Below are 26,471 nucleotides of genomic sequence, written 5' to 3' on the forward strand. Positions count from 1 at the left end.
AGGATCAGATATTACTTCACAGTTATTCAGGAAAACTAGAAATTATCATGATTTTTTTTTCTGGCCCTTGATATATAAAAGATAATTGTCTCTTTCTTTAATATACATTTGTGCTGTAAAAAAAGGCAAAATTCTGACTAGGCATTCTAATATTTTAGTAAGGAAGAATGGAGAGGCAGTTTTGAGACTATTTAACTGGATCCTTAATGAATTTCCTTGGTTACTACTTAGAGCTGCCTAAACCAAATTCCACATATATCTATGATCCTTTGGGATACACATAGACTGTGGTATGATTTCAAAAACTACTTGGTAATTTTCTTTCCAAAGGACAAATAAATTAGAAATCATGAACTTCCAAAATGATTCACAAAATCCCAGAGGTATAGAAGTGTGATTCTTACCCTGTTGTATTTTTTCTTTGTCTAGAGGAATAAAAAAAGAGGCAATGGTTAGCTTTAAACACATATTTCTTAAGCACAAGAAAAACTGAAAATACCTGGTTAATTGAACTTACTTTTGCAGCATAGAATTTAAAATTCAGTATAGAATCAATAAGATTTGCTAACTACATAAAGAACAATATTATATATTTTGTAAGTTTGCCATTCATAGTGTATGGGTAACAAATTTTTGTGCTTATATGAACTTACTGAGGTTTCCTTTCCAGTGGGTACTTAAATTTTTCAGGCCTTTGCTGTCAGTTTTTAATAAATCTGGGAATACAGTTAATGAAGATAACTTTTGTATTCCTAAGTAGGAATAATGAAGATAATAGAAATATTGACCTCTATACATTTTATAATGAGCAGATCATTTGTGTATCAAATATATCATCTCTCCTTGCCAGTACTCCCACTGAAAATTTATCATGGCCACTCATTTGCTTTTAGCCTTTGCACTTTCTTTTTTTTTTTTTTTTTTTTTTTTTTTTAGGCTTTACATTTGTATCTTTTTTTTTTTTTTTTTTTTTTTTAATATATGAAATTTACTGTCAAATTGGTTTCCATACAACACCCAGTGCTCATCCCAAAAGGTGCCCTCCTCAATACCCATCACCCACCCTGCCCTCCCTCCCACCCCCCATCAACCCTCAGTTTGTTCTCAGTTTTTAACAGTCTCTAATGCTTTGGCTCTCTCCCACTCTAACCTCATTTTTTTTTTTTTCCTTCCCCTCCCCCATGGGTTTCTGTTATGTTTCTCAGGATCCACATAAGAGTGAAACCATATGGTATCTGTCTTTCTCTGTATGGCTTATTTCACTTAGCATCACACTCTCCAGTTCCATCCATGTTGCTACAAAAGGCCATATTTCATTTTTTCTCATTGCCACGTAGTATTCCATTGTGTATATAAACCACAATTTCTTTATCCATTCATCAGTTGATGGACATTTAGGCTCTTTCCATAATTTGGCTATTGTTGAGAGTGCCGCTATAAACATTGGGGTACAGGTGCCCCTATGCATCAGTACTCCTGTATCCCTTGGATAAATTCCTAGCAGTGCTATTGCTGGGTCATAGGGTAGGTCTATTTTTAATTTTCTGAGGAACCTCCACACTGCTTTCCAGAGCGGCTGCACCAATTTGCATTCCCACCAACAATGCAAGAGGGTTCCTGTTTCTCCACATCCTCTCCAGCATCTATAGTCTCCTGATTTCTTCATTTTGGCCACTCTGACTGGCGTGAGGTGGTATCTGAGTGTGGTTTTGATTTGTATTTCCCTGATAAGGAGCGACGTTGAACATCTTTTCATGTGCCTGTTGGCCATCCGGATGTCTTCTTTAGAGAAGTGTCTATTCATGTTTTCTGCCCATTTCTTCACTGGGTTATTTGTTTTTCGGGTGTGGAGTTTGATGAGCTCTTTATAGATTTTGGATACTAGCCCTTTGTCCGATGTGTCATTTGCAAGTATCTTTTCCCATTCCGTTGGTTGCCTTTTAGTTTTGTTGGTTGTTTCCTTTGCTGTGCAGAAGCTTTTTATCTTCATAAGGTCCCAGTAATTCATTTTTGCTTTTAATTCCCTTGCCTTTGGGGATGTGCCGAGTAAGAGATTGCTACGGCTGAGGTCAGAGAGGTCTTTTCCTGCTTTCTCCTCTAAGGTTTTGATGGTTTCCTGTCTCACATTCAGGTCCTTTATCCATTTTGAGTTTATTTTTGTGAATGGTGTGAGAAAGTGGTCTAGTTTCAACCTTCTGCATGTTGCTGTCCAGTTCTCGCAGCACCATTTGTTAAAGAGACTGTCTTTTTTCCATTGGATGTTCTTTCCTGCTTTGTCAAAGATGAGTTGGCCATACGTTTGTGGGTCTAGTTCTGGGGTTTCTATTCTATTCCATTGGTCTATGTGTCTGTTTTTATGCCAATACCATGCTGTCTTGATGATGACAGCTTTGTAGCAGAGGCTAAAGTCTGGGATTGTGATGCCTCCTGCTTTGGTCTTCTTCTTCAAAATTACTTTGGCTATTCGGGGCCTTTTGTGGTTCCATATGAATTTTAGGATTGCTTGTTCTAGTTTCGAGAAGAATGCTGGTGCAATTTTGATAGGGATTGCATTGAATGTGTAGATAGCTTTGGGTAGTATTGACATTTTGACAATATTTATTCTTCCAATCCATGAGCAGGGAATGTCTTTCCATTTCTTTATATCTTCTTCAATTACCTGCATAAGCTTTGTATAGTTTTCAGCATACAGATCTTTTACATCTTTGGTTAGATTTATTCCTAGGTATTTTATGCTTCTTGGTGCAATTGTGAATGGGATCAGTTTCTTCATTTGTCTTTCTGTTGCTTCATTGTTAGTGTATAAGAATGCAACTGATTTCTGCACATTGATTTTGTATCCTGCAACTTTGCTGAATTCATGTATCAGTTCTAGCAGACTTTTGGTGGAGTCTATCGGATTTTCCATGTATAATATCATGTCATCTGCAAAAAGCGAAAGCTTGACTTCATCTTTGCCAATTTTGATGCCTTTGTTTTCCTTTTGTTGTCTGATTGCTGATGCTAGAACTTCCAGCACTATATTAAACAGCAGCGGTGACAGTGTAGCCTTTGCACTTTCTAAAAATGTGTCAGATATAGCAATATATGAGAGAATGATGAAAAGTAGAATCTACACATTTGAATTGTTAATCAACACATGCCTTAATTTCCACAGAATACCTTAGAAAGTAATAAAACTTCAAAACTAATAGTCTACTGCATGAAAATGAAGATGTTTTCATTGGCTGGAAGTGAAATTAGAAAAGCAAGGATAATGTAAGATGTTTTACATAAAACTAAACTTATTCACTTTATTTTGTTTTATTTCAGATGTTATGTCTTTCCTATTCTTTGGATGTTAAAATAGCATTTTTTTTGTGAAATTATGTCGTAGTCAACATGTTTCTAACAACCCAATTTAGGCCCTTCTTATTTTTTTCCTTAAAAATAAATTCAAAGTAGAGAGCCTAGAAATAGGCCATCATAAATATCATCAGCTGATCTTTGACAAACAAGAGAACACAACAGAGAAAAGATAGTGTTTTCAAAAACTGGTTCTGAAACAATGGGACATTCAGATGCAAAAAAAAAATGAATGCAGATGCCAACCTTACATATTTCACAAAAAAATACTCAAAATGGATCACAGACCTAAACATGAAATGTAAAATATAAACCTCCCAAGAGATAACATAGGAGCAAACCTACATGACTTGGGTATGGTGATGTCTTTTTAAATACAAAGTCAAAGGCACAATCCATAAAAGAAATAACAGACAAGTTGGACTTCATTAAAATTAAAAACTTCTGCCCTGCAAAGACAATGCTAAAAGACTGAAAAGACAAGCCACAGACTGGGAATAAATATTTGCAAAGGATAGATCTGATAAAAGGTTATTATCCAAAATACACAAATAACTCTTAAAACTCAACAATAAGAAAACAATCCAATTTAAAAATGGACCAAAGACCTTCACAGACACCTTACCAAAGAAGGTATACAGATGACAATAAGCATATGAAAAGATGCTCCACATCATATGCCAATGCAAGTTAAAATAACAAATAGATGTTACCACATGACTGTTAAAACATTGGCAACACCAAATCGTGAGGAGGATGTGGTACAACAGAAACACATTTGCTTCTGGTGAGAATGAAAAATGGTATATAGACACTTTGGAAACAGTTCGTTGATGTCTTACAAAATTAAACACACTCTTACCATAAATCTAGCAATCATGCTCCCTGGTATTTACTTAAAGGAGTTGAAAACATGCACACAGATATTTATAGCAGTTTATTCATAACTGCCAAATCATGGAAGCAACCAAGATGTCTTTCAGAAGGTAAATAAATACATTTTGGTACATCTAGACAATACATTAATTTTCAGTGCAATAATGGAATTAGCTGTTAAGCCATGAAAAGATATGGAAGAAAGTTAAATGCATATTATTAAGTGAAAAAAGGCTAATCTAAAAAGGCTATCTATTGTGTGATTCCAACTATATGGCATTCTGGAAAAGGCAAAACTATGGAGACAAAATATCTGTGGTTGTCAGGACTGAGGAGGTGAACATACTAAGCAGAGCACAGTGGATTTGGTTGCGTAGTGAAAATATTCGGTATGATATTTTAATAATAGACTTATGTCATTATACATTTATCCAAACCACAGAATGTACAAGAGTGGACCCTAAAATAAACTATGGACTTTGAGTGATTATGATGTATCAATGTGGATCCATCCTTGATAAAGAATGTACCATTCAGATGAGTGATGTTGGGGAAAGCTATGCATATGTGGGTTCAGAGAATATATGGGAAATATCTGTTCCAACCCCTCAATTTTGTTGTAAATCTAAAACTGCTCTAAAGAATAAGGTCTCAAATTCTTTAAAATATTCAACCATTCAACCATTCTACATTCAAATATTCTACATTCAACCATTATGTAGATCATAATTCACCTAAAATTTAAAAAATAAAATAAAATAAAGTAAAATAAAATAAAGTAACTGCTCAATGAAATCCAATAGCCTAGAAACCACTGGCCTAGAAAACCAAAGCTGATAATAAAATATCTCCCCCATTTCATAATATATTATCTAGATATGTCTCGAATCTCAGTAATATAAAATATGTTCTATAACAATCAATACCTGCATCTGAATTGAGGAAAACATGCATACAAATAAAGTGAGTTAAAAGAACAGCTGGATTTGTGCAAATTCTGAACTAAACACAATTCTTAATGAAATAGAGTTTTATTACTTTCCAGTACATTAAAAACTTTAAACTCATGATAGCAAATTGTTACCAACTAGAGGAACTGTGGATCTGATTTCTATGAATAAATGACCCATTTATAATTATCATATTAATTATTCATATAAAAATGAATACTTTTTCAATTCTTGTACCAGCTAAAATATATGCCCCCTGCAGATTTATTTCCAGCTATAAACCCACATTCAAGATAATAATACTTAGGTTATGTGGTATTCTGGTTAATTGAAATTTATAATGAACTGGGAAAAATCCTAAACTCCCTTTTCTGATTCATCTTAACATTGAAAATGTTTCAGTTGAGCTCATTTTCTTTATTGTATGGGTACTATTTTTCTTATTATTTGAGTTTGAGTTTATCAGCTGTTGGTCATTATTATAGAATTTTTTTAGATACAAAAAAGGAGATACAATGTAAAATGGTGTTGACTAAGTTTAAAAAACATTCTTTTCAAAGGCTTTTGGTTCTATTTTAAGTAATTTCCTGGTATCAGCTTGGCATGACTTAATATGCCCATCATACTAGTGAAGATGCTAATTAATTCAAGTTGTGGGGTTCAACTTTGGTGATTTTATGACATACTCTGAACTTCGAAAAATGTCTGAATTGATAATTTTAATTTCTGCAAGATCTAAAATTTAGAGAACACAGGATAAAATAGCAAAATTTCATTTGTCTGTCAAAATTAATGAACGCTAATATTTGTCACTTTGCTTCAGACACTTTCCATTACAAAAGTAGTAGAATATTTAAATGAAGTTGAGGCTTTCACAGTTCTATTTATACTATCTGTGCATGGTTATTAACGTCATGACTAGGTGTATATCATTCTAGAATGTGTGTGTGTATATGTGTGTGTGTAGTAAAACCTTCATTTGCAAAAATAATCTGTTCCAGAAACATGCTTGTAATCCAAAGCACTTGTATATTAAGACAAATTTCCCCATAAAAAATAATGGAAACTCAGATGATTCATTCTGCAACCCAAAAATATTCATAACAAATGATTACAATATGGTAATATGATACAAAATAATAAAGAAAATACAAAATATAAAGAAAGATGAACAAATTAACCTGCAGTTACCTTTGAAAACCTTTGTGAGAGGTGTGAGGGAGACAAGAGAGAAGTGGGATGGGGGTCAAGATGGCAGAAAAACATGGGAGGTTTATTTTGTGTATCTCGTCCCTGAAATGCAGTCAGATCAATACTAAACCATCTTGCACACTTAGAAAATTGGCTTGAGGATTAACACAACAATCTGCACAACCTGAACCACAGAACTCTGCAGGTATGCTGCATGTAGAGGAGAACTGGGGGAGAGAGAAGCTGCAGAGAGAAGGGAGCTGTTTTGCTTGCAGAAAGAAGACAGAGACAGGGTGGGGGGAGTAAGGGAAAACACCCTCCCTACAGTAGCTTGAGAGAAAAGGAAGAGTACACAACGTACTGAATGAAAAAGGGAGAAAGGAGAGGGTTTAATTTCAATTAAGACTCTATAAACAGGGGGAGCACAGAGTCTGAAATACTTCAGCTTTATACCTGCTGGTGCTCTGGTGGGAAGGGTGAATCCCCAGGAGCAAAGAGTGAGGTCTGACGGGTCTGCAAGCCACACAGGGAGTGGCAGTTCTCCTGCTGGGAGGACATTTGGGGGAGGCTGTGTGTCCCCTCGCCCCACAAGCAATGGTCCCAGTGAACCCTGGAGAACAACCAAATTCACTGGTGCCAGAACAAGGACCTTAAAGGGGAAACCTGGTGCCAGATATGTGTTGTGATTTACCATAAACCATGAAATGCTGTTGCTACAAGGTACCGTGAACTTTTTCTAGGGTGAGATGGCATCCAGCTGCAGTCTCTGGGCATTGGCAGCATCATGGTCTCTTGAATGTTCCTGGGGGCAGGCTGACACCCAACCATTGCTGGGTGAGTCCCTCCACCAGAGGGTCAGAGTGGGTCAAAACTGCAGTTCCTCAGAAATGAAAGGTTGGGAAACACAGCCACATCTGAGGTAAAACTCAGGAGGGAGGTGCTGCCCAGCATCCTGATGGATAGTCATGGACAGTGTAAAGGCAGGAAGTGGATGGAAGCCAGAAACAAAGGGGGGTGCTTGAATGCGATCAGGGAGAGCACAGAGTTCTGGTACTAAAGACTTGGTAGTTGGGTGATGCCATTTTCACCCCTGGTGAACATGTGCATAGATGCCTACATGTGGGACAACAATCCAGCCCAGTAAGTTTAGCAGCGCCATCTAGTGGATAACTGAGCCGTTACACTAAGTCTGCCCAACTGGGCCAACCATGCTCTTCAGGAACACCACAAGTCTCTCTGCCTGCTTACTTTACGGACTATAAAGTACTTCATAGTTTCAATTATAAGGGAAACTGATGTAATTTAAACATATTTAGTCTGTTCACTGGTCCATGTATTCAATATATTTTTTTTATTTTTCCTTTCTTTCCTGTTCTTTTCTTAGTCATGAATACAGAAAGAGAAAAAAATATTTCTATTTTATAATTTTATTAAAAAGACTAATTCTTTCTGCTGTATTTCTTCCTTTTAAATCTATTTTACTTCCATTATTTCATTTTTTCTATTTCAATGTATTCATTTTTCAAATTTTCAAACGTTTTCCCATTTTTTTCAGTTTTTCCTTTTTTTGTTTTTCAATTTTTTTTCTTTTCTGATCTTTCCCTTTTTTCTCTAATCCATCAAACTCCTTTCAAAAACCAAACCAAAAACACCTAGGATGTAGCATCCTTTATTTTATTTTTTGTGTTATTTCTAACTTTTTAATTTTTATTTTTTTACTTCATTTCCTTTCTCCCTTCAAAATGATTAAATGAAGGCATTCACCCCAAAAGAAAAAAACAGGAAGAAATGACAGCCAGTGACTTATCAACACAGATACAAGCAACATGTCTCAACCAGAATTTAAAACCATGATAATAAGAATACTAGCTGGGGTTGAAAATAGATTAGAATCCCTGTCCATGGAAATAAAAGAAGTAGAAGCTAGTCACGGTGAAATAAAAAATGCTATTAAGTGCTGCAATCTCGAATGGTGGCCAGGGTGGCAAGGATGGATGAAGCAGAGCAGTGAATCAATGATATAGAGGACACACATATGGAGAACATAGAAGTGGAAAAAAAAGAGGGCGATTAAGGCAAAAGAGCACCATTTAAGGATTAGAGAAATCAATGACTCACTAAAAAGGAACAACATCAGAATCATAGGAGTCCCAGAAGATGAAGAGGGAGAAAAAAAGGTAGAGGGGTTATGTGAGCAAATCATAACAGAAAACTTTCCTAACCTGGGGAAAGAAACAGACATCAAAATCCAGGAAGCACAGAGGACTCCCATTAGATGCAACAAAAACCAACCATCAACAAGGCATATCATAGTCAAAATCACAAAATACTCAGGAAAGGAAAGAATCAGGAAAGCAGCAAGGAAAAAAAGTCCTTAACCTACAAGGGAAGACAGATCAGGTTTGCAGCAGACCTATCCATAGAAACTTGGCAAGCCTAGAAAGGAGTGGCAGGATATATACAATGTGCTGAATTGGAAAAGTATGCAGCCAAGAATTCTTTACCTAGCAAAACTCTCACTCAAAATAGAAGGAGAGATAAAAAGTTTCCCAGACAAAAAAATTACAGGAGTTTGTGACCACTAAACCAGTCCTGCAAGAACTTTTAAGGGGGACTGTCTGTGGAGAGAAAAGATGAAAACAAAAACAAAAACAAATACAAACAAAAAAACCCTAAAAAGACCAAAAGCAATAATGACTAGAAAGGACCAGAGAACACCACCAGAAACTCCAGCCCTACAGGCAACATAATGGCAGTACATTCTTATCTTTCAGTACTCACTCTAAACATCAGTGGACTAAATGCTCCAATCAAAAGACATAGGGTAACAGACTAGATAAAAAAAAAACAAAACAAGATACGTCTACATACTGTTTGCAAGACACATATTTTAGAACAAAATCACTTGCAGGTTGAAACTGAGGGGATGGAAAGCTATCTATCATACTACTGGAAGTCAAAAGAAAGCTGGAGTAGCCATACTTATATCAGACAATCTAAAATTTAAAATACAGACTGTAACAAGAGAAAAGAAGGGCATTATATCATAGTTAAGGGGTCTATACACCAAGAGGACCTAACAATTTTTTTTTTTTTTTTAATTTTTTTTTCAACGTTTTTTATTTATTTTTGGGACAGAGAGAGACAGAGCATGAACGGGGGAGGGGCAGAGAGAGAGGGAGACACAGAATCGGAAACAGGCTCCAGGCTCCGAGCCATCAGCCCAGAGCCTGACGCGGGGCTCGAACTCACAGACCGCGAGATCGTGACCTGGCTGAAGTCGGACGCTTAACCGACTGCGCCACCCAGGCGCCCCATCAGGACCTAACAATTTTTAACATTTTTGCTCCAAATGTAGAACACAAATATATAAATCAATTAATCACAAACATAAAGAATCTTATTGATAATAATAGCAAATATTAGGGGACTTCAACACCCCACTTACAACAATGGACAGATCGTGTAATCAAAAAATCAATAAGGAAAATGGCTTTAAAGGACAAACTGGACCAGATGGATTTAACAGATATATTCTAAACATTTCATCCTAAAGCAGCAGAATATACATTCTTCTCCATTGCACATGGAACATTCTCCAGAATAGATCACATAGTGGGACATAAATCAGCCGTTAACAAGTACAAAAATATCGAGATCATAACATGCATATTTTCAGACCACAACACTATGAAAGTCCAAATTAACAAGAAAAAATTTGGGAAGGTAACAAGTACTTGGTGACTAAAGAACATCGTACTAAAGAATGAATGGGCTAAACAAGAAGTTAGGAGGAAATTAAAAAGTACATGGAAGCCACTGTAAATGATTACACCACAACCCAAAACCTCTGGGAAACAGCAAAGGCGGTCATAAGAGGAAAGTATATAGCAATCCAGGCCTTCCTAAAGGAGGAAGAAAGGTCTCAGATACACAACCTAACCTTACACCTTAAAGAGCTGGAAAAAGAACAGCAAATAAAACACAAAAACAGCAGATGACAGGAAATAATAAATATGAGAGCAGAAAACAATGCTATCTAAACCAAAAAAAAAAAAAAAAAAGTAAAACAGATCCATGAAGCCAGAAGTTGGTTCTTTGAAAGAATTAACAAAATTGATAAAACCCTAGCTAATCTGATCAAAAATAAAAAGGAAAGAACCCAAATAAATAAAATCAACAATGAAAGAGGAGACATCACAACCAACACAGCAGAAATAAAAACAATAATAGAATATTATGAGCAATTATATGCCAATAAAATGGGCAATTTGAAAGAAATGGACAATTCCTAGAAACATACACACTGCCAAAACTGAAACAGGAAGAAATAGAAAATTTGAACAGGCCCATAACCAGTAAAGAAATCAAATTAGTAATCAAATATCTCCCAAAAAACAAGACACCAGGGCCAGATGGCTTTCCAGGGGAATTCTACCAAAAAAATTTTTTTAAAAAGCTAATACCCATTATCGTGAAGCTGTTTCAAAAAATAAAAATGGAAGGAAATTTTCCAAAGTCTTTCTATGAAGCCAGCATTACCTTGGTTCCAAAACCAAAGACTCTACTAAAAAGGAGAACTACAGACCAATTTGCCTGATGAACATGGATGCAAAAATCTTCAACAAGACACTAGCCAACTGGATCCAACAATTCATTAAAAAAAATTTCACCATGACCAAGTGGAGTCTATACCTGGGATGCCAGACTGGTTCAATATCTGCAAAATAATCAATGTGATATATCACATCAATAAAAGAAAGGACAAGATCCACGTGATCCTCTCAATAGATGCAGAGAAAGCATTGACAAAGTACACCATCCTTTCTTCATAAAAACCACCAAGAAAATAAGGATAGAAGGATAATACCTCAAGATCATAAAAGCCATATATGAATGATCCAATGTTAAAATCATGTTCAATGGGAAAAAATTGAGAGCTTTCCCCTAAGGTAAGGAACAATACAGGGATGTCCACTCTCACCACTGTTATTCAACATAGTATTGAAAGTCTTAGCCTCAACAATCAGACAACACAAAGGAATAAAAGGCATCCAAATCAGCCAGGAGGAGGTCAAACTTTATCGCAGGTGACATGATACTCTATGTGGAAAACCCAAAAGATTCCACCAAAAATGTGCTAGAACTGATCCATGAATTCAGCAAAGTTGCAGGATATAGAATCAATGCACAGAAATCAGTTGCATTCTTATACACCAATAATGAAGTAACAGAAAGAGAAATCAAGGAATAGATTCCATTTACAATAGCACCAAAAAAACATAAAATACCTAGGAATAAATCTAACCAAAGGGGTGAAATATCTGTACACAGAAAATATACAAAGCTTATGAAGAAAATTGAAGAAGACACAAAAAAAGAGGAAAAATACTCCATGCTCCTGGATAGGAAGAGCAAATATTATTAAAATATCAATAGTACTCAAAGTAATCTACATATTCAATCCAATACCTGTCAAAATAACACCAGCATTCTTCACAGAGCTAGAACAAGCAATCCTAAAATTTGTATGGAAATTTGTATTCGGGAAAAGACCCCAAATAGCCAAAGCAAGCTTGAAAAAGAAAACCAGGCTGGAAGGATCATGATCCTGGACCTCAAAGCTGTAATCATCAAGACAGTATGGTACTGGCACAAGAACAGACACTCAGATCAATGGAACAGAATAGAGAACCAAGAAATTGAGCTACAAACTTATGGCCAACTAACCTTTGACAAAGCAGGAAGGAACATCCAATGGAATAAAGACAGTCTCTTCAGCAAGTAGTGCTGGGAAAACTGGACAGCGACATGCAGAAAAATGAAAGCTGTAAGGACCACTTTCTTCCACCATACACAAAAATAAACTCAAAATGGATGAAATACCCCAATGTAAGACAGGAATCCATCAAAATCCTCAAGGAGGAAGCAGGCAAAAACTTCTTTGATATTGCCTGCAGCAACTTCTTAACACGTCTCCAGACGCAAGGGAAACAAAAGCAAAAATGAACTTCTGGGACCTCATCAAAATAAAAACCTTCTGCACAGCAAAGGAAACCATCAGCAAAACTAAAAGGCAGCCAACAGAATGGGAGAAAATATTTGCATATGACATATCAGATAAAGGGTTAGTATCCAAAATTTATAAAGAACTTATCAAACTCAACATCCAAACATCAAATAATCCAGTGAAGAAATAGGCAAAAGTCATAAAGAGACACTTCTCCAAAGAAGACATCCAGATGGCCAACTGACACATGAAAAAATATTCAACATCACTCATCATCAGGCAAATACATATCAAAACCACTGAGATACCACCTCACACCTGTCAGAATGGCTAACATTAACAACTCAGGCAACAACAGATGTTGGCAAGGATGTGGAGAAAGAGGATCTCTTTTGCACTGCTGGTGGGAATGAAAACTGGTGTAGCCACTCTGGAAAACAGTATGGAGGATCCTCAAAAAATGAAAAAATAGAACTTCCCTATGACCCAGCAATTGCACTACTAGGTATTTATCCAAGAGATACAGGTATGCTCTTTTGAAGGGGCACATGCACCCCAATGTTTATAGCAGCACTATCAACAATAGCCAAAGTATGGAAAGAGCCCAAATGTCCATCGATGGATGAATGGATAAAGAAGATGTGGTATATATATACAGTGGAGTATTCCTTGGCAATCAAAAAGAGTGAAATCTTGCCATTTGCAACTACATGGATGGGACTAGAGGGTATTATGCTAAGCGAAATTAGTCAGTCAGAGAAAGACAAATATCATATGACTTCACTCATATGAGGACTTTAAGATACAAAACAGATACACCTAAGGGAAGGGAAACAAAAATAATATAAAAACAGGGAGTGGAGTCAAACATGAGACTCTGAAATAGGAGAACAAACAGAGCGTTACTGGATGGATTGTGGGAGGGGGGATGGGCTAAATGGGTAAGGGGCATTAAGGAATCTACTCCTGAAATTATTGTGGCACTGTATGCTAACTAACTTGGATATAAATTAAATAAATTAATTTTAAAAAGAATATGTGTGTATATAATATATTATATTATAATAAAATATAGTATGATAATATATAATGGAATATTATTCTTTGATAAAAGGAGGAAATCTTGCCATTTGTTACAACACGGATGAAACAGAAGGAAGGGGGAATTAAGATGGTGGAGGAATAGAGTGGTCCTAAACTTGCCTTCTCCCTAGAAAACAGCTAGAGAAATATCAAATAATTCTGACGCCAAAGAAATTGATGTGTGGGCTGAGAGAACAAAGCTGCACATCTATAAGCAGAAAAAATGGCTCCCTATGGCAGATAGGAGCTGCAGAGAGTTGATACAGGAGAGAAAAGAGCCACAGATGCTGTGAAGGAGAGGGATCCCTGTTGCAGAGAGAGAAGCAAGAGAGGAAGAGGAAGAAAGAAGGAGTGAAAAAAGAAGGAAAATACCTGCAAGGAATTGCACAAGAAAACTTTTCCCTAAAACCTTTGGGTGGGAGAAGGATAGGGTTTAAATACTGCAAGTTAGTTTATAAACAGCAGAGCACAGAATCTGGTCTCAGAGGTCAGTGCCATCGCCAGGATTGTGCCTGTCAGCATTTAGTGGTGCTCCACTGGGGAGGAAGAGCAGAGATCTTGGAGTGGGCAACATGGTCTGAGGATCCCCTGGGTTGCACAGGGAGAAACAGTTTCCCTGCATGGAGTGTATTTGGTAAAGGTGGTATGGCCCCTCCAGGTGCAAAATACCCTATAGGCACCATTGAGCTGCCCCAATCACAAGCATAGGAATAAAGAAGCCGGCTGAGGGCAGCAAACCTTGGTGTCCACTTTGATTTGCCATAAACTCCAAACCACTGTGCAGGTGCCCTACCATTTTCTGGGACAAACCAACAAGAGCAACAGCACTAAAAGAACCTCCCCAAGAGGATCAATGCAGGTCTGTGCCTCAGGAGTCTCTGAAGTTTGAGGTTTTTGTAACAGTGCAGAGCCTGAGATAAAATACAGGAGTGCTGTGTTGCCTGGCAGGTGACAACTTGGATACAGGCAGGGTGAAAGCAGGGATCTGATGGAAGCCAGGGACACAGGAAAGATGACTGTTTGCTAATCTGTGAGGGCTTCCTGAGGAGTGGCGGATGTGTGCTCCACACTCTGGAGATGAGAGAGCAGGGCAAAGCCATTATCACACCCTGCCCAACACCACTGATGACCTCAGTGAGAAAAACAGCACCACCAACTGGAAGCTGGAGCCACTTACACAAATAATCACCCTAAGGGGCATCTCTACTAGGACAAGTTAGCCTGAGGATCAGAGCAATAGACCCCTCCCTCAGAAGACCAGTGCAAACTCCTCGCACACACCGAGTCTACTGATCAGAGAGTCCTTCAAACCTTAAGTTCTAGAGGAAACAGGATCTAGATTCCTTTGTGCTTTTTTGATACAGAAAAGCAATTAATTTAATTTAATTTATTATTATTATTATTATTATTATTTCTATTTTTTATTTTTAATTATTTTTTTGAATCAAGCTTCTCTTAACAAGCAGACCAAAACACACACCTAGAATCTACCTTACTTTTTTTTTTAATCTCCAAAATGACAAGACAGAGGAATTCATCTGAAAAGAAAGAACAGGAAAAAGTGATGGCCAGGGTTTTAACCATTACAGACATAAGTAAGATGTCTGAACTAGAATTTAAAACAACTATTATAAGATAATAGCTGAGCTTGAAAAAAAGCATACAATACACTAGATAACCCTTCCTGCAGAGATAAAAATCTAAAAACTAGTCATGCCAAAATTAAAAATGATAGAAGTGAGATTCAAACCCAAAAGGATACAACTACAGTGAGGATGGATGAAACAGAGAAACAAATTAGTGATATACAAGATATAGTTATGGAAAATACTAAAGCTGAAAAGAAGAGGGAAAGATAGGTATTGGATCACGAATGTAGACTTAGGGAACTCAGTGACATCTTAAATCACAATAATATTCCTACCAAGGAGTCCCAAAAGATGAAGAGAGAAAAAAAGGGGCATCAAAATCCAAGAAGCCCAGAGAACTCCCATTAAATTCATCAAAAGCTGGCCATCAACAAGACGTATCATAATTAAATTCAGAAATCACAGACAAGGAAGGAATCCTGAAAACAGCAAGGGGGAAAAATATCCTTAACCTACAGGAAAGACAGATCAGGATCGCAACATATCTGTCTACAAAATAGTGGCAAAGGCAGAAGGGAGTGGTGTGATATATTCAACATGCTGAATGGAAAAAATATGCAACCAATAATATTTACCCAGCAAGGCTATATTCAGAATAGAAAGAGAGATAAATAATTTCACAAACAAAAACTAAAGCAGTTCATTACTCTAAACCAACCCTTCAAAAGATATTGTAGGAGAGTTTTTGACTCTTTTGTGCCAAAAGCAACAAAATCTAGAAAGGAACAGAGAACATCAGCAGAAACATTAATTCTATAGGTAACCCAATGGCACTAAATTCATAACTATAAAAAATCACTCTGAATGTTAAATGGAGTAAATGCTCCAATCAAAAGACACAGGGTAACAGAACGGTAGAGAGAAAGAAAGAAAGAAAGAAAGAAAGAAAGAAAGAAAATGAAAGAAAAGAAAAGGAAAGAAAAACCATCTATATGCTGCCAAAAAGAGACGTCTTACACCTAAAGACACCTGAAATTTGTGAGGGGATGGATAAACCTCTATCATTCAAATGGTTGTAAATAGAAAAAATGGAGTAGTCATACTTGTATCACACAAACTAGATTTTAAACCAAAGACTGTAACTGAGATAAAGAAAGGCAATCCATCATAATTAAGGGGTCTATCCAACAAGAAGATTAACAACTGTAAATATTTATGCCCCCAATTTGGTATAGCCCAAATCTATAAATATTAACAACCAGCATAAAAAAACTCATTGATAATAATACACTAAGAGTAGGGGGTTTAAACACCCCACTGACAGCAATGGAGAGATCACTTAAGCAGAATATCAACAAGGAAACAATGGTTTTGAATGACACACTGGACCAGATGGACTTCAGAGACATATTCAGAAGATTTCATCCTAAAGCGGCAGAATACAGATTCTTCTCAAGTGCACATGGAAAATTCTCCAGAATAGATCACATACTGGGACACAAATCAGGCCTCAACAAGTATAAAAATATTGACATCATACCATGCATATTTTTAGACCAAAATGCTATGAAAATTGAAATCAATCACAAAAGTTTGGAAAGACCACAAATAGATGGAGGTTAGAGAACATCTACTAAAAAATGAATGGGTTAACCAGGAAATTAGGGAGGAAATTTAAAAAAATACATGGAAGCAAATGAAAATTTAAAAAGCACTGTCAAGAACCCTTGAGATGCAGCAAAGGCAATCCTAAGATAGAAGACCTAACAGGTCTACACAAGAAGCAAGAAAAGTCTCAAATACATAGCTTAACTGTACACCTAAAGAAGCTAGAAAAGAAACAGCAAATAAAGGCTAAAGCCATTGTAAGAAGGAAAATAATAAAGATTATAGCAAAAATAAATTATATAGAAACAAAAATACCACAATAGAACAGATCAATGAAACTAACAGGTGGTTCTTTGATAAACTTGATACATCCCTAGCCATATTTAACAAAAAGAAAAGAGAAAGGATCTAAATAAATAAAATAACATATGAAAAAAGAGACATCACAACCAAAACCACAGAATTACAAAAGAATATTATGAAATATTATATGCCAAAAACTAGTCAATCTGGAAGAAATAGACACAATCCTAGAAACATAAAAACTGCCAAAACTGAGACAGGAAGAAATAGGAAATTCGAATAGACCCATAACCAGAAAAGAAATTGAATTAGAAATTAAAAATCTCCCAACAAACAAAAGTCCAGAGTTATGTGGCTTCCCAGGGAAATGCTACCAGACATTTAAGAAGAGTTAATACCTATTCTTTTCAAACTGTTAAAAAAAAATAGAAATGGAAGGAAAAATTCCAATCTCCTTCTAAGAGGCCAGCAATGCCTTGATTCAAAAACCAGACAAAGAACCCACTAAAAAGGAGAATTTCAGGCAAATATTTCTGAAGAACACTGATGCAAAAATCCTAAATAAGTTATTAGCAAACCCAATCTAAAGGTACGTCAAAAGAATTATTAAACATGATCTAGTGGGATTTATTCCTGGGATGCAGAGGTGGTTCAATTCACAAATCAATCAATGTGACACACCACAGTAATAAAACAAAGGATAAGAAACATGATCCTGGGAGGGAGCCAAGATGGTGGAACAGCATGGAAGTTTTTTGTGTGTCTCACGTCCATGAAATAAGCCAGACCAAAACTAAACCATCCTGCACATATAGAAAATTGATGTGGGGATTAAAACAACATTCTGCAGAGGGGTTCCAGAAGATGGTGGCGTAGGAGGACGCGGGGCTCACAGCGCGTCCTGCCGATCACTTAGATTCCACCTACACCTGCCTAAAGAACCCAGAAAACCGCCAGAGGATTAGCAGAAGGGAGTCTCCGGAGTCAAGCGCAGACGAGAGGCCCATGGAAGAGGGTAGGAAGGGCGGCGAGGCGGTGCGCGCTCCACGGACTGGCGGGAGGGAGCCGGGGCGGAGGGGCGGCTCGCCGGCCAAGCAGAGCCCCCGAGTCTGGCTGGCAAAAGCGGAGGGGCCGGACAGACTGTGTTCCGACAGCAAGCGCGACTTAGCGTCTGGGAGGTCATAAGTTAACAGCTCTGCTCGGAAAGCGGGAAGGCTGGAGGACAAAGGGAGGGAGAGCTGCTGAGCCCCCGGATGGCAGAGCTCAGCTTGGCGGGGAACAAAGGCGCCAGCGCCATCTCCCCCGCCCATCCCCCAGCCAAAATCCCAAAGGGAACCAGTTCCTGCCAGGGAACTTGCTCGCTCCGCGCAAACACCCAACTCTGTGCTTCTGCGGAGCCAAACCTCCGGCAGCGGATCTGACTCCCTCCCGCTGCCACAGGGCTCCTCCTGAAGTGGATCACCTAAGGAGAAGCGAGCTAAGCCTGCCCCTCCAGCCCCCGTGCACCTTGCCTACCCACCCCAGCTAATACGCCAGATCCCCAGCAACACAAGCCTGGCAGTGTGCAAGTAGCCCAGATGGGCCACGCCACCCCACAGTGAATCCCGCCCCTAGGAGAGGGGAAGAGAAGGCACACACCAGTCTGACTGTGGCCCCAGCAGTGGGCTGGGGGCAGACATCGGGTTGGACTGCGGCCCCGCCCACTAACTCCAGTTATACACCACAGCACAGGGGAAGTGCACTGCAGGTCCTCACCACGCAAGGGACTCTCCAAAATGACCAAACGGAAGAATTCCCCTCAGAAGAATCTCCAGGAAATAACAACAGCTAATGAACTGATCAAAAAGGATTTAAATAATATAACAGAAAGTGAATTTAGAATAATAGTCATAAAATTAATCGCTGGGCTTGAAAACAGTATACAGGACAGCAGAGAATCTCTTGCCACAAAGATCGAGGGACTAAGGAACAGTCACGAGGAGCTGAAAAACGCTTTAAACGAAATGCAAAACAAAATGGAAACCACGATAGCTCGGCTTGAAGAGGCAGAGGAGAGAATAGGTGAACTAGAAGATAAAGTTATGGAGAAAGAGGAAGCTGAAAGAAAGAGAGATAAAAAAATCCAGGAGTATGAGGGGAAAATTAGAGAACTAAGTGATACACTAAAAAAAAATAATGTACGCATAATTGGTATCCCAGAGGAGGAAGAGAGAGGGAAAGGTGCTGAAGGGGTACTTGAACAAATTATAGCTGAGAACTTCCCTGAACTGGGGAAGGAAAAAGGCATTGAAATCCAAGAGGCACAGAGAACCCCCTTCAGACGTAACTTGAATCGATCTTCTGCACGACATATCATAGTGAAACTGGCAAAATACAAGGATAAAGAGAAAATTCTGAAAGCAGCAAGGGATAAACGTGCCCTCACATATAAAGGGAGACCTATAAGACTCGTGACTGATCTCTCCTTTGAAACTTGGCAGGCCAGAAAGGCTTGGCACGATATCTACAGTGTGCTAAACAGAAAAAATATGCAGCCGAGAATCCTTTATCCAGCAAGTCTGTCATTTAGAATAGAAGGAGAGATAAAGGTCTTCCCAAACAAACAAAAACTGAAGGAATTTGTCACCACGAAACCAGCCCTACAAGAGATCCTAAGGGGGATCCTGTGAGACAAAGTACCAGAGACATCACTACAAGCATAAAACATACAGACATCACAATGACTCTAAACCCATATCTTTCTATAATAACACTGAATGTAAATGGATTAAATGCGCCAACTAAAAGACATAGGGTATCAGAATGGATAAAAAAACAAGACCCATCTATTTGCTGTCTACAAGAGACTCATTTTAGATCTGAGGACACCTTTAGATTGAGAGTGAGGGGATGGAGAACTATCTATCATGCTCCTGGAAGCCAAAAGAAAGCTGGAGTAGCCATACTTATATCAGACAAACTAGACTTTAAATTAAAGGCTGTAACAAGAGATGAAGAAGGGCATTATATAATAATCACAGGGTCTATCCACCAGGAAGAGCTAACTATTATAAATGTCTATGCGCCAAATACCCGAGCCCCAAGATATATAAAACAATTACTCATAAACATAAGAAACCTTATGGATAAGAATGTGGTCATTGCAGGGGACTTTAACACCCCACTTACAGAAATGGATAGATCATCTAGACACACAGTCAATAAAGAAACAAGGGCCCTGAATGATACATTGGATCAGATGGACTTGACAGATATATTTAGAACTCTGCATCCCAAAGCAACAGAATATACTTTCTTCTCGAGTGCACATGGAACATTCTCCAAGATAGATCATATACTGGGTCACAAAACAGCCCTTCATAAGTTTACAAGAATTGAAATTATACCATGCATACTTTCAGACCACAATGCTATGAAGCTTGAAATCAACCACAGGAAAAAGTCTGGAAAACCTCCAAAAGCATGGAGGTTAAAGAACACCCTACTAACGAATGAGTGGGTCAACCAGGCAATTAGAGAAGAAATTAAAATATATATGGAAACAAACGAAAATGAAAATACAACAATCCAAATGCTTTGGGATGCAGCGAAGGCAGTCCTGAGAGGAAACTACATTGCAATCCAGGCCTATCTCAAGAAACAAGAAAAATCCCAAATACAAAATCTAACAGCACACCTAAAGGAAATAGAAGCAGAACAGCAAAGGCAGCCTAAACCCAGCAGAAGAAGAGAAATAATAAAGATCAGAGCAGAAATAAACAATATAGAATCTAAAAAAACTGTAGAGCAGATCAACGAAACCAAGAGTTGGTTTTTTGAAAAAATAAACAAAATTGACAAACCTCTAGCCAGGCTTCTCAAAAAGAAAAGGGAGATGACCCAAATAGATAAAATCATGAATGAAAATGGAATGATTACAACCAATCCCTCAGAGATACAAACAATTATCAGGGAATACTATGAAAAATTATATGCCAGCAAATTGGACAACCTGGAAGAAATGGACAAATTTCTAAACACCCACACTCTTCCAACACTCAATCAGGAGGAAATAGAAAGCTTGAACAGACCCATAACCAGCGAAGAAATTGAATCGGTTATCAAAAATCTCCCAACAAATAAGAGTCCAGGACCAGATGGCTTCCCAGGGGAGTTCTACCAGACATTTAAAGCAGAGATAATACCTATCCTTCTCAAGCTATTCCAAGAAATAGAAAGGGAAGGAAAACTTCCAGACTCATTCTATGAAGCCAGTATTACTTTGATTCCTAAACCAGACAGAGACCCAGTAAAAAAAGAGAACTACAGGCCAATATCCCTGATGAATATGGATGCAAAAACTCTTAATAAGATACTAGCAAATCGAATTCAACAGCATATAAAAAGAATTATTCACCATGATCAAGTGGGATTCATTCCTGGGATGCAGGGCTGGTTCAACATTCGCAAATCGATCAACGTGATACATCACATTAACAAAAAAAAAGAGAAGAACCATATGATCCTGTCAATCGATGCAGAAAAGGCCTTTGACAAAATCCAGCCCCCTTTCTTAATAAAAACTCTTGAGAAAGTCGGGATAGAAGGAACATACTTAAAGATCATAAAGGCCATTTATGAAAAGCCCACAGCTAACATCATCCTCAACGGGGAAAAACTGAGAGCTTTTTCCCTGAGATCAGGAACACGACAGGGATGCCCACTGTCACCGCTGTTGTTTAATATAGTGCTGGAAGTTCTAGCATCAGCAATCAGACAACAAAAGGAAATCAAAGGCATCCAAATTGGCAAAGATGAAGTCAAGCTTTCGCTTTTTGCAGATGACATGATATTATACATGGAAAATCCGATAGACTCCACCAAAAGTCTGCTAGAACTGATACATGAATTCAGCAAAGTTGCAGGATACAAAATCAATGTACAGAAATCAGTTGCATTCTTATACACTAACAATGAAGCAACAGAAAGACAAATGAAGAAACTGATCCCATCCACAATTGCACCAAGAAGCATAAAATACCTAGGAATAAATCTAACCAAAGACGTAAAAGATCTGCATGCTGAAAACTATAGAAAGCTTATGCAGGTAATTGAAGAAGATATAAAGAAATGGAAAGACATTCCCTGCTCATGGATTGGAAGAATAAATATCGTCAAAATGTCAATACTACCCAAAGCTATCTACACATTCAACGCAATCCCCAATCAAAATTGCACCAGCATTCTTCTCGAAACTAGAACAAGCAATCCTAAAATTCATATGGAACCACAAAAGGCCCCGAATAGCCAAAGTAATTTTGAAGAAGAAGACCAAAGCAGGAGGCATCACAATCCCAGACTTTAGCCTCTACTACAAAGCTGTCATCATCAAGACAGCATGGTATTGGCATAAAAACAGACACATAGACCAATGGAATAGAATAGAAACCCCAGAACTAGACCCACAAACGTATGGCCAACTCATCTTTGACAAAGCAGGAAAGAACTTCCAATGGAAAAAAGACAGTCTCTTTAACAAATGGTGCTGGGAGAACTGGACAGCAACATGCAGAAGGTTGAAACTAGACCACTTTCTCACACCATTCACAAAAATAAACTCAAAATGGATAAAGGACCTGAATGTGAGACAGGAAACCATCAAAACCTTAGAGGAGAAAGCAGGAAAAGACCTCTCTGACCTCAGCCGTAGCAATCTCTTACTCGGCACATCCCCAAAGGCAAGGGAATTAAAAGCAAAAATGAATTACTGGGACCTTATGAAGATAAAAAGCTTCTGCACAGCAAAGGAAACAACCAACAAAACTAAAAGGCAACCAACGGAATGGGAAAAGATACTTGCAAATGACACATCGGACAAAGGGCTAGTATCCAAAATCTATAAAGAGCTCATCAAACTCCACACCCGAAAAACAAATAACCCAGTGAAGAAATGGGCAGAAAACATGAATAGACACTTCTCTAAAGAAGACATCCGGATGGCCAACAGGCACATGAAAAGATGTTCAACGTCGCTCCTTATCAGGGAAATACAAATCAAAACCACACTCAGATACCACCTCACGCCAGTCAGAGTGGCCAAAATGAAGAAATCAGGAGACTATAGATGCTGGAGAGGATGTGGAGAAACAGGAACCCTCTTGCACTGTTGGTGGGAATGCAAATTGGTGCAGCCGCTCTGGAAAGCAGTGTGGAGGTTCCTCAGAAAATTAAAAATAGACCTACCCTATGACCCAGCAATAGCACTGCTAGGAATTTACCCAAGGGATACAGGAGTACTGATGCATAGGGGCACCTGTACCCCAATGTTTATAGCGGCACTCTCAACAATAGCCAAATTATGGAAAGAGCCTAAATGTCCATCAACTGATGAATGGATAAAGAAATTGTGGTTTATATACACAATGGAATACTACGTGGCAATGAGAAAAAATGAAATATGGCCTTTTGTAGCAACGTGGATGGAACTGGAGAGTGTGATGCTAAGTGAAATAAGCCATACAGAGAAAGACAGATACCATATGGTTTCACTCTTATGTGGATCCTGAGAAACATAACAGAAACCCATGGGGGAGGGGAAGGGAAAAAAAAAAAAAAGAGGTTAGAGTGGGAGAGAGCCAAAGCATAAGAGGCTGTTAAAAACTGAGAACAAACTGAGGGTTGATGGGGGGTGGGAGGGAGGGCAGGGTGGGAAGGAGGGCAGGGTGGGTGATGGGTATTGAGGAGGGAACCTTTTGGGATGAGCACTGGGTGTTGTATGGAAACCAATTTGACAGTAAATTTCATATATTAAAAAATAAAAAATAAAAAAAAAATAAAATAAAATAAAATAAAAAAAAACAACAACAACATTCTGCACAACCTGAATCACAGAATTCAGCAGGTATGCGGCATGGAGAGGTGAACTTGGGGAGAGAGAAGCTGCGGAGGTCAGGGAGGTGCTTTTGCATGTGGAGAGAGGACAGAGACAGTGGGAAGAATACAGGAAAAGCACTCTCCCCAAAAGCAGCTGGAGAGAAAGTGGAAAATAGGAAACAGCCACAGGGAGTGAACTAAAAAGGGAGAAAGGAGAGGGTTTAAATTCCATTAAGACTGTAAACAGGGGGAACACAGAGAGTCTGCAACTCTGCAGCTAGATGCCTGACAGTGCTTTGGTGGGAAGGGCAAATCCTCAGGAGCAGAGTGGGGTCAGGGAGGTTCTCAGGCCACATGGGGAGAAGTGGTTCCACTGATGGAAGGACATTTGGTAGAGGTTGTGAAGCAACCTGGGCCCAGCTGACCACAAAGAAGGGCCATATTCACTGGTGCTGGAACAAGGTCATTAAGGGTGAAGCCTGGTGCCAGATGTGTTGTGATTCTCCATAATCCCTGAAACGCTGCTGCTACAGTATCTTGTGAATTTTTCTCAGGCAGGATGTCACCTGATTGCAATCTCTGGGCTTCACCAGCAGCATGATCCTGCGAACTTTCCTGGGTGCAGCTGGCATGAGGCTATTGCTTGGTGAGACAGGCAGAATGGGTCAAAGCATCAGTCCCTCAGAAGTAAGGGGCCAGGGAAAACAGCTGTATCTGAGACAAAACTTGGGAGAGAGGTACTACCTGGAGCTTGGTCACAGACAGCGTAAAAGCAGGGAGTGGACGAAAGCTGAAGACAAAGGACAGGGGCGCGATTGCTGACCAGGGAAAACAGAGTTCTGATACTAGAGACCACGTAGCTGGGTGGCGCCATTTTCACCGCTCTTGTGCATGCACATACCCACCTACAATCACCATAACCCACCCCGGTAAACTAGCAGCGCCATCTAGTGGACTATGGAGCTGTTACAGTAAGCCCCGCCCAAATGGGCCACACTCACTCTTCAAGAACACAAGTCTAACCACCTGCTTACTTTATGGACTATAAAGCGTTTCATAATCTGACTTCTAGAGGAAAAAGAAGTAATTTCAGTTGTATTTCACTCTGTTAGCAGGTCCATCAATTCAATTTTCTTTTTTTTCATTTTTTTCGTTTTTGCTCTTTTTTATTTCTTTTCTTTTTCTTGAATACAGAAAGAGAAAAAATCATTCTTATTTTAAATTTTTATGAAAAATATTTTTCTTTAATTTTTTACTATGTTTTTTTCTTTTGTGTAAATTTTTTCAAATCCTATTTTACTTCCTTTATTTTAGTCTACTTCAGTGTATTCATTTTTTCAAATTTTCAAATGATTTCTTTCTTTTTTCTTCTTTCTCCTTTTTTCTCTAATCTATCAACACACAGACCAAAACACACCTAGGATCTAGCATCATTTATTCCATATCTAGCATCATTTATTCCATTTTTTGTGTGTTTTTTTAATTTTAATTTTAATATTTTTTTAATTTTAATTTTTTTATTTCAATTTTTCTACCTCATTAATTCCTTTTCTCCCTTCAAATGACGAAACAAAGGAATTCACCCCAAAAGAAAGTGCAGGAAGAAACGACAGCCAGGGATTTAACCAACACAGATACAAGCAAGATGGTTCAACCAGAATTTAGAACCATGATGATAAGAATACAAGCTGGAATCAAAAATAAATTAGAATCCCTTTCTGAAGAGATAAAAGAAGTAAAAGCTAGTCAGGATGAAATAAAAAATCTTATAACTGAGCTGCAATCACAGATGGATACTGTGGCAGCAAGGATGGATGAGGAAGAACAGAGAATCGGCAATAAGAGGACAAAGTTACGGAGAATAACAAAGCAGGAAAAAAGAGGGAGATGAAGGCAAAAAAGCACGATTTAAGAATTAGAGAAATCAGTGACTCATTAAAAAGGAACAATATCAGAATTATAGGTATCCCAGAAGAGGAAGAGAGAGAAATAGGGGTAGAAGGATTATGTGAGCAGATCATAGTGAGAAACTTTCCTAACCTGGGGAAAGACATAGATATCAAAATCCAGGAAACACAGAGGACCTCCATTAGCTTCAACAAAAACTGACCATTAACAAGGCATATCATAGTCAAATTCACAAAATACTCAGGCAAGGAGAGAATCATGAAAGCAGCAAGGGAGAAAAGTCCCTAAACTACAAGGGAAGACAGATCAGGTTTGCAGCAGACCTGTCCACAGAAACTTGGCAGGCCAGAAAGGAGTGGCAGGATATATTCAATGTGCTGAGTCGGAAAAATATGCAGCCAAGAATTCTTTATCCAGCAAGGCTGTCATTCAAAATAGAAGGAGAGATAAAAAGTTTCCCAGACAAACAAAAATTAAAGGAATTTGTGACCACTAAACCAGACCTGCAAGAAATTGTAAGGGGGACTCTCTGATGGGAGAAAAGGTGAATATATATATATATATATATATATATATATATATATGTATATATATATACATATATATATACATATATACATATATATAATATCAAATATATATATATACATATATGCATATATATATATACATATATATAATATCAAAAAAATATATAATATATACATATATATAATATCAAAAGCAAAAAAGATTGGAAAGAACCAGAGAACACCA

The sequence above is a fragment of the Panthera onca genome, chromosome X (assembly GCF_046562875.1).
Source record: "Panthera onca isolate mPanOnc1 chromosome X, mPanOnc1 haplotype 2, whole genome shotgun sequence".
Classification (NCBI taxonomy): Eukaryota; Metazoa; Chordata; class Mammalia; order Carnivora; family Felidae; genus Panthera; species Panthera onca.